The sequence below is a fragment of the Nesoenas mayeri genome, assembly GCF_963082525.1.
Source record: "Nesoenas mayeri genome assembly, chromosome: 1".
NCBI classification, from domain to species: domain Eukaryota; kingdom Metazoa; phylum Chordata; class Aves; order Columbiformes; family Columbidae; genus Nesoenas; species Nesoenas mayeri.
The window spans coordinates 12345656-12355960 of NC_137541.1; positions in this window are offsets into that span (position 1 = coordinate 12345656).

Sequence of the window (10305 nt, forward strand, 5' to 3'; positions counted from 1 at the left end):
ACAAGAGAGATACCTTAATCTTCTCAATTTGTTTTATAGCTGCTGTTGAAATGTGTAAGACTTTGTTCAGATCCAATAAATGGAAAGCTACAATGCAGGCTTCTGCCATAGTTTCTGAAGATTTACAACAAATGAATCTTTTGCCAAAGGTGATTCTTCTAGAAAAGAACTCTAGCGGTTTAATGGAGAAAAAAAAATTGAGTAGAATGCTTTTTTTATGATTTAAGAGGTCAAATGTCTGCTTCTATCTGTGTGTGTGTGTTGAGGAGGACATAGGAAGTTAATTTTCAATTTTTACTCAGATATGAGATAAATAACAAAAAGTGGGAAAATTTAAGCATTGCATATTTTATGACTAGTTCAGGAGGAGCACATATTACAAATTATGTTCCATTGTTCACGTGAGATGATCTCTGTCCTGAAATAAGACTAAAACCTGTCCCTTTCCCCTTCGTTTCCACAAACCATGGTGTCAGTTTTACAGAAGAAAAAAATGGAGAGAGAAAAGTTAAATGATTTGCCCAAGGTCACATAAAAAAGCTGTTAGTGGAATCAGAAATTAAACCTACATTATCTGATTCCCTCAGAGCTTTAGATTCAACATGTCCATTTTTCCTATATTTTACCTTTTCTTTTCTTTTGTGTTTGACATTCCAGGCAGCAGATTTCTACAGCCTTTCTTTGTTAATCCTCGGAAGCTTTACAGAGTCACAATAACAGGACACACACCATATCAAATATCTGCCATGTACGAAATAACAATAGCAGCGCTTACACAGAGCTCAGGGTTAGGCAAGAATAAATGAGCACTGTGTCCAATAATTACCTATTTTCTGCTCTTTGATGTAATGTATACTTCAGCCATATGGCTGACGGCTAATGGCTAATCCAGCCTCAAAGCTTTAAATACAAAGAATGACAATACAACTTTTTAAATCTTTAGTATGTATTAGGATGCTTTTTTTCCCCTCTTGTGGCTTTTCAGCAGTCAGCTAACTGAATTTGTTAGAAGAGGCCAGTCTCAAACAGCTCACACACTGCTAAGTGTAAAGAAAGTGAAAAAGCTCTTAGCTACATCAGACAAGAAAAAAGGGTGTCACTTTCGATCTTCTCTTTCTAATCCAGCACAACAGTCAGCGTGACAGTCCCGTTGACCTCGGTGTACAAATGAATGCGACATCGGAACTCGCTTGTAATTCAGCTCGGCAATTAAGGATGCACTTGGCAGCTTTGCTGAATGGAGACTGTTTAGCTCAGGTATTTGAAGTCCTTTGCAGCTGGGCTGCCCAAACTGTCTTGCCTGTTGTCAGCGAACACAATGAGCTGGGGAGGATAGAGTGCATTGCGGATGCCCCATGTTGCCCTGTCCAGCATAGGGTGTTCTTCAGCCTGAGACCCCATCTGGGGACTTACTGCACCCAGCAGAGAGCATCTGGCCTCCCAAACCCAGCGGCACGTGGTGGGGGTTGAGAGACTGATCAGGAGCCCAGCCAAAGCAGAACTCCAGCCAGCTGTCATAGGATTCATAAATTCCACATCTTTCCTCAGCCAAGGAGGATCTGGGCACCATAAGTTTAGTAGGTCTAGTATAGAAATACAAAACAAACCCCTCAAAAATGGCATTGAAAAGTCACATAATAGAGGACACGTTCTGGAGTTATCTTCCATGCTTTTGATTTGCTCTGTAAAATTGAAAATCCATAATACCAACTAAAAGAACCACTATTTTAGTGACTTTTAGGTGTATCACTTTCAACATGCTTAATAAAACAAAGTCTGCTGTGCAGATCAAACATTTTTTTACGATTGTTTCATCATATTATATGCCACTTGGGCATAGCATGTTTCCCTTAAGATAGAAATTGGTTTCAGTATTTCATCTGCACAGGGCAGTGCTGCTTCAACTTGTTATTTATGTATAATTGCAGTTTGCCTGAATTAGACTGTAATTACAGCCTAGAACCCAGAATTCTGCATCCATTTCAACTTTCTGGGATTTTTTTACTGTTAAGTTTTAGTTTCTAATTTTTCAGGTTCATTGACTCTGAGTAGAAAACTAGATGAAACTGTCTGAAGCTGTGTGTGTGATTTAGGTTGCAATGGAAAAATGTGTCAGCTTTATCAGAAGTTTTTCTCAGATCTTAAAACAAAACACAGCAAGCCGATTCCTTTGCTGAATTCTTTCCTACTCTTTTAAAAACATAAATTGTCTTGGCTTATTTTAATACAGACAAAGACCTTGTACTTTATATAGGGTTCTTCATCCTTGCAATCTCAGAGCACTGTATAAATAGATAGGAGACATCAAAGAAGGAAGAGTGTTCAAGGGCAGAAGCATCACACCATGGCTAGTAAACCATCCTTTACTTAAAGGGACCATCCTCTACATATTTTATTTGTTAATAGGGCTATTGCCTCCTCCAATTGACTTCATATGTCATGGTAGTAAGAGGAGGGCTGAATCCATCAGTAAAATCTTTGCACAGCAGAAGGTGATTTCACTTGATTAATCTACTTTCCACTGTAGTGTTCCACCTTGAGAGTCTTTTAACAAAGAAATAGTAAGAAACTTCTCTTTCCCCACTAAAGAAACCCACCATCTCTCAGCACTGAAATACAGCTTCGTGGCTAAGACTTTGCAAGCTGTACCTCTAAACAGGATTTGGTACCTGGTATTTCCTCCTTGTTTAGCTACCAGGTTAAATGAAATTCATACTACTAGATTGTTAACTTTATCTCAGTCCAAGGAAAATCAAATGGTCCACAGTAATAAAGTGAAAACTGATTATTGGGTGTTTTCATTCAAAACATGCTTTACTGAATAACTTCTCTGCCAAAAACCAAAAACTGTGCTGTTCATCAGCATACACCCATTAAAGCAGCTGCAAAGAAATCCTCAAAGATAAGATAGTGGAGGAGTGTTGACATGCACTTTGTAATTACCCTCATTGGAACATGATCTAAATTGCAACATCAGCATCTTCACTCCTACGAAGTTTCGCTGTTTGTTCAGTATCCATGGGTAACAAAGACTGTTGCCCATCAAAAATCTACCCATCAAAATTAATATAAAATCTGTTCTTTAAAGAAACCAAGTTCTTTCTATTTTAAAAATAGCTGCTTTCCATAAAACTTAAAATCAAATAATAGGCTATACTATTAAAATTTGGGAATGTTGGTGTGGTGCTTTGTGGGAATGGCAGTTTGGAGCCCTCACACTTCTGGTGCCAGCAGGGCCAGGTCTCTCCTGGTGCAGAAAAGCAGGGTTCCAGGAGCTGGAAGCGTAGTGGGAGGGTTTCATCCCTTGTACAAAGCATGGTCATGGGTTGCCTCTAGGTCTGAGAGAACCAAATGGCATTTTCTAATCCAGATTATCCACTTTTTGATCGAACTATGTGGCTATGGCTGCAAGACTAGTATTATGTGGAGCTTTCTTTCCTTTCTAGTCACATTTTTTACAATCAAAAGAAGAGGAAACAGTAGATGGACCTAACATGCTACTGCTTATCTTGTGTTGAATAATTTTATCAGGATCATCAACTTTCCATGAAACCTGTGTTTATGCTTGCTGCACTGCTCTTAACTAAAACACCACCCACAGGCGGACGCGTGGGTAGAGAAAAGAGTTTTCTGACCTTCACGCAGAAGTTGCTTAGCTCAGAGCAGTGATGTTCTTACTGAGAACATTTGCCAGACATGCTGTGCATGAGAAGGCCCTTCGTGACTTCTTCTGGGGTGCTCTGGAGGATGGATGATCTGGCAGAAGAGAGATTTCCACCTCCATTTGAGGGACCTTTTTGAACAGTAGCTCCTTTCAGAAGCAGGAGTTGCAGAGCGGCTGTGTGTTTTAGGATGATCATCCTCACCCCACCAGATTTATTACGGGACACTTCAGGCCACTTTTTTTTTAAATTTCCTTGAAAATCATTTAACCACAAAAGTTTTTAAGAAGTCTGAGCCCTAGCAAGAGAATAAATATTTGTGGCCACATCTGAAAACTACATGATAGTCCCATAATCTGTTTGCCAAGCCTGAATGACAGCTTGTCAGTGCCTGACCTCTTTGCTGCCTGTGATTGCAGCTGACAAGAGCTGTCTCAGAGCAAATATTTGAGGCTTGGCAAGAATACGTTGCTCTCTCTTCACTCCCTGGATGACATGTTTGCTCTGAATGAGCTCTTGGAGCATCAGGGTAGTATGCAAACATCTCGGGATAAGATCTCATCCAGGATCTGTGTAGGATCCAGCAACTATTTCACTTCATAGTTGAGAAAGTGGGAGGGTTTTTTCTGCTGGACAAGTTTATCTAGCTGAGATATCTGGTTACTAAATCTATTGTGAAGATAAACAGAACTTTTCACACTGTAGGTTATTCTTTTAGTCAGTAGAAGTGAGGAACTCAAATATACAAGATAAGAGAACAAAGTGAAGGAAAGACAAGGTAATAAATTATAGCAAGGACACAATACTGGGTTTTACTAACAGTGTTCTCTAAAAAACCCCACCAAAACAAAACACAACCAAACTGTGTGTGGTCCTGAGCTCTGAACAGAGGCACTTATCAAAAGCTACACAAGGAATCTCAAGTGGAATCTAATCAATAGCCGCCTTCTGAGTAATGCAGGTTAATGACCCGGTTCTATCAAACGTGCAGGGTCTCACGTAGCACTATATGGGTTGGCAAGGGCTGTTGTTGTGTTTGGTGTTCTTTTTTTAATAACTCCTATAACTTATATGTTATGAATGTAATTATCTTCTCTCCTGCATCAAAAGATGGGTCATGATTTACCCTGACAAATTAAATGTAATGAGATTCACCGATGGAAATCCTGAACCATCTTTTCAGTATAGTAGAATGCATAACTGTATTTCAACAGTGCATTTCAATATCCTGCCTGCTGTAGGATACTTTATTCATACACATTTCAGCAATATTAATTCTAGAAAACAATAGGTTGAATCAGAAGATTTGTAAAGAAACTTTGTATGTTAAGCAATTTCAAAGCCGGGTGGAGGCACTGTCTCACAAACATCACAGTTACTTTCAGGCCCTTTTACAGACCTTACCCATGGGTGGCATGGAGCAGCTTAGACCCACTAACAGAAACAGAGCTGCACAAATGAATTTAGAGGAGAAAGGAGAGCCATTGTTCTTTCACTAATAAGAAAAAATCCCGACTAAAACCACCTCCTCAAGCTTTTGAATTCCACTGGGGTTTTAAATAAGGATGTATTTGTCCTACTTGGGGAGCCTAGGGCAGTCTCAGCAGGGTCTGTGCAGCACAGTGCTGCAGGAGCCACAAAAGCAGCTCAGTTACATTAGCAAAGAGCTGCACCCAGGGTACCCAACCCAGTTTTGCATCAGGGCTAAGAGGACTAAGAGGGTGATATCTAGCTCCAGAGCCAGCTGGAGCACAGGAAACTTGGGGAAATTTTCAGAAAACACTGTGTGATACAGACAGACAACAAGTGTCAAAGCCACTGCTATTTTCAGTTGTCTTGGCTAACCTGTCCTTACATGGCTGCTACACGTGTTAATAACTTTAGCAAATATTACCCAAACCAACAGAAGTATCATGGGGGTCTTACCGTGCTGATGGTCCATTTTCTCATTTCAGGATATACTCAAATTCAGCACATTAGACTTAGTCACCACAAATCAGCATCTTCAGTCTAAATGAGAAACAGTACCAATGCAGCTACCAGGTTGGTAAAGATGAGGCTGAAAGCATTAACCTTCAGGTCCATCCTGCCCACCTAATCCAAGCAACAATTCCACTCAAATCTGTGGTGCAGACCAGGAGAAGGAGAACAAAAGAAGCTGTATTTCAAACTCTGCAGGGATGGAGAAGTGTGGAATTGCAGGAGCTTTTGAGTGTAGTGCCTCACTGGAGAAATTGTTTTTTCATGCTGCATTTCATCACCAGCTTCACTTAAGATTTGAGGCCTGACCAATACTGAACCCTTCTATTTTACTCAGTAGAGTTAAACTTAACTGGAGGAATTCTAACAGACCCATTAAAAATAGGGAAAAAAAGCAGAATTTGAAGTCTCATGACCTTAACCAAATGATCTTGTGACTGTCAATGTGCCTAGAAAGAATAGTTTGCGGAAACATGTGATCAAGAATAGAACAAAACAAGGAAGAGAGGAAAGGAAGAAAGAGGGAGACGGGAGCAGAGAAGCAGAGATTTATTCAGGCACAGTGGGTAACCCAGACATCAAGACACCTGGGCTGGGGTGTGGAGTCTGTGTCCTGTCTGCTTCATTCAGAAGGAAAAAAAAACAAACCAAACCTGAAAAAACTAAAAACAAAAACATTTCCCACCAAGCACTAATTAGAAGACATCCTCTCATTTCATTTCTTTGGTCTTTATTTTCTATGGAATGAGCTCAGTATCAGTAATCTCAAAATTGGGAAAAAATAACAAGGTTTTTTGCTTGTAAAAGTCTCATGATTTTAATCCAGCCAATTGTATTTTTTAGGCATTTGTGTCAACTATACTGAGTTAACTACACAATGACATGTGAGGGCAACATTCATGTGGAACCATCATATGTACTATTGTATGCAAACCAGCAGATTTTGCATTGTTTCAGTGAAATTAGCTCTGTTAATTACAAGGATTCACCTTCCTCAGAACATCACCCAATTTTCAGGCTGTAATTAAGAGTGGGAGCAGCAGGTCTGTGATTTCTAGTTTCATTATAAACAATTTCAGTAATTCCATTTTGAAAGAGAAGACAAGGCTACAAAATGTTTTTAATGTGTCATTGCTGATGTTACTCCTTAAATTTGAACTGCTGTCATTCACTATGGTCTGCTCAGAAAACAACTGAAATTGTACTTCATGGTATCCATGAAAATTGTATATATTTCTTAAAAAAACACAAAAAACCCAAAAAAACAAACCATTTTTTAACATTCAGTGTCTACTTTCTTATGTAATCTCATGTGTTTACTGTAATTTGTGATGACCCCCTTCCTTTTATAAATGAAATCATGTTTTGGCACATGAATCACTAAGTTTGATGCTGATATTGGTTCCTATCCAGCTAACATCTTCAAAATTTTATAACTCTGATTTGTCTTTCCACAAGGTTTTCTATTTGTGATTTCTAGATGGTGAAAGACCTTTCATGTAGGGAATTCATGCCTGTGAGGTAGGTTCTTCAAGGGACTGGCTTAGAGAAACACATCTCTGAGGCTCAGTGTTGATCTTTGGGCCCACAGATGTGGAACCTCGAATTTATTAATATATACTAACAGATTGGGAAACAAAGTTTGAAAATAAATATTTTATTTTTGTGATGGGGATTCTCATAAGTGGTTGAAGCACTGAGACTGTTTCACATAAACTGGTAGAACTTCACCTCCAACAAGCACAATTTTAACTCAAGGTAGGTTTGTTATCATTATGTTTTTAAATACTCTGCTAAGCCATCAATGGCTAAAGAGGATAAACCTAATCACACTGATCTAGCAAATTAATAAAATAATCAAAAGTAGATGCTGAAGGTAGATAAAAAAATATAATGGTTTTGTTTTTTCCTGTAGCATGAATGAGAGAATCTGGGAGCCTTGGCATCGGCCACTGAGGGCAGCTCAAGAGCAGCAAGTGCCCAAAGCTTGAGGTCCATGACCTCAACAGCTTTAAAAGTATAATGGCCAAAAAGTCTCCAAGCTTTGCTGCAGAAAGTGTCTGTATGTAATTGCTTGAAGAATATATACGGTAAATTCAGTTTCTAAGTTTTCCTTGAAGCTCTTATCATTACTCATAATTCCCACGCAAATCAAATGGAATGTGAGGCCTCTGTTTCCAGTAATACCCATTTAATCCTGCCTACCTTTTCCATTTGGCACATTACACAGCTTTTATTCTTTAGCTGCATAAACTGTGGTAGAAATTTGTTTTCTAAAAGACCTTTTTCTAAATACAGAGTTTGAAGCTTTTTACAATTTGTTAGTCCGTGATTTTGCTTGTGCTTAAAACCTGACAAGTAGCTTTCCTTTCTATACTATTATTTGTCTTTGCTTTTGAGCAGATTGACAAGTCTATACTGATGGCAGACCTAGTTTTACAAAGCTAAATTCTTCCTTTCTTTACTCGTTCATTTTTTTGAAATTTCTGGAAATAATGTCATTCAAAGTTGCTAGAAATAAAACATATTCTATCTGCAATTATTTTCGCCTACTGGCGAAAATAAGAAAATTGAGAAATTAACTGTATGTAGTGAATAAAGGATATGACCAAAGTCTATTAGGATGAAGTGAGACTAGGTCAAATCGCTATCAAAGTGACTTGTAGGCAAGGCTTGGGATATAAGTCCCAAGTTTTGAAGCCTGTCTGTTCAGTTTAGTCAATGAAAATTCAGTTAAATATGTTGGAAGAGTGGCAATGGAAAGTCTGGCTCATGATTCCTTGAATATGTAATTAAAATGAAGAACTAGTGGCCAAGAGTAAGGGTACTGTTGATATACCTATGCTGCCTCGCTGTGTGACCATCAACACTGCAAAATGTTGTTTCCAGGACAACAAGTATCAAGGTTAAAGAAATATTATAGTGGCCAGGGAAGGAGAAGATGGTGGGACGAGGAAGGAAAAGGTAGAAAGCAGGATAATCAAATGTTGCAGAGCATTGCTCAGTCATGAGCTCATAGCAATGACCTCTCTCCTGACTGAGAGGAGTAAAGGTTAAGCATCAGCAGTGCCTCAGCCAGCATGGGCTGTTCAGTGTGATGCAGTTGCTAAGCTCTCCACAATAGGCATCCAAACATATGCATTTAGAAAGCAACGTGAATCATCCTGGAATAATGATAACTGAAGAGACATAAGGAATAAAACAAACAGTCAAACCTCAGTGAGGCTCTCTTAAACTCTATTTGGAAAAGGAAAAAAAAAAAAAGCCCACCTAAAAGTAGTCTCTAAAAATAGTCAAAGAAAAGTACTGCTTCAGATACAGGGATGCGCTTTGCTACCTCAGACCTGCGCAGGAGGATGCCTGCTGACAAAAACCACTCAGGTTGTGAGAAGACAGACACCTTTGACTTTGTACATGAAGAATTTCGTGGTTGCATTTGTAAAGCTCACAGCTACTACAAGCTCTGACACCACGCTTTCATCCAGTGTAGCTGGATGGCGTCATTTACAGTGCGGGGAGACAGAGAAAACATCTATCTTTTCATAGTGCCTTTTATGTTCAAGCAGGACTGTGGCTTGAGCTAAATCTACTGTGAATATTTTGTAGACTTTTTTCTGGAAAGACAGGCTGGTCTGTGAGAGACCTTGCTGATCAAGAAAACAATACACAGTTATCTCCCAGCAAAAGTTCAATCAGCTCAGAAATTCACAGCTGGCTTAAAAGGAGGGACATATAAGAAGGAGGCAACGTTCAATGCAGCAAAGCATGTTAAGAGGTGATGGAGATGGGATGAAACATAACAGATGAATGAATGACACAGGGAGCTGGAATCCATCCTGCTAATCACAGCCAAAGCAGAACACCCTGTGTGGGCCTGTGTGGGCCAGGGAAGTTGCTCAGCGCTGCTTCTGGTTTGCACATTGGTTGTGTGGTATGGAATTCACTCCTTGGAAATTCAGGACATTCTTCAGTCAAGGGGCCTTGGGGTTAATGGGTTGGGCCACATTTCTCCAAAGTAACTGGTATGTAAGAGGATGCAAATGGCAAGTGTCAAAAGTGAAGCTTGCCATTCCTGCCCATTCCTCCTTACCTGGGTTTTCGTGCTGAGCAGGAGCTGTTAGGATCTGTGGAAGTCCTACGTGAAAACTGGGGAAAAAAAGAAATATCTTATTGCAGAGAGGAAGATGCATCCACAATTTTTGCCACCTTTCCCTCCAGAGAAGCTGGGTGGCAACAACAGCCTTCTAAGGTCTAACAAAGGGGTGTATGGAAGAAAGATCTCTGAAAAGTAATTTTAATTATTATAATTAAAGATACATCCACTGAAAACAGTGTGCAACATCTATGGTGGATTTATTTTGCCGAATTTGCCCAATAGAATAAACTTATTCAAGATGAAACTTCTCTGACAAGAGTATTCCTGGTACTGTGGAATATTTATTATTTTTTCCCCCAAGGAAAATAAATTAATAGAGTCCAGTAAATCTGTGACAAGTTTGCTTTATTAGTGGCTCGTCAGGAAAGGAGAAGAGCAGAAAAGTGATGGAAAATGTCGGGTTTGTATCCTGGATGACCTATCACTCCTCTAAAGTAGTTTCAGTACTGCTCTCAACAAGCGCCATCCATGGAAGAAGAAATATTTCTTTCTCAGCTAGATATGACA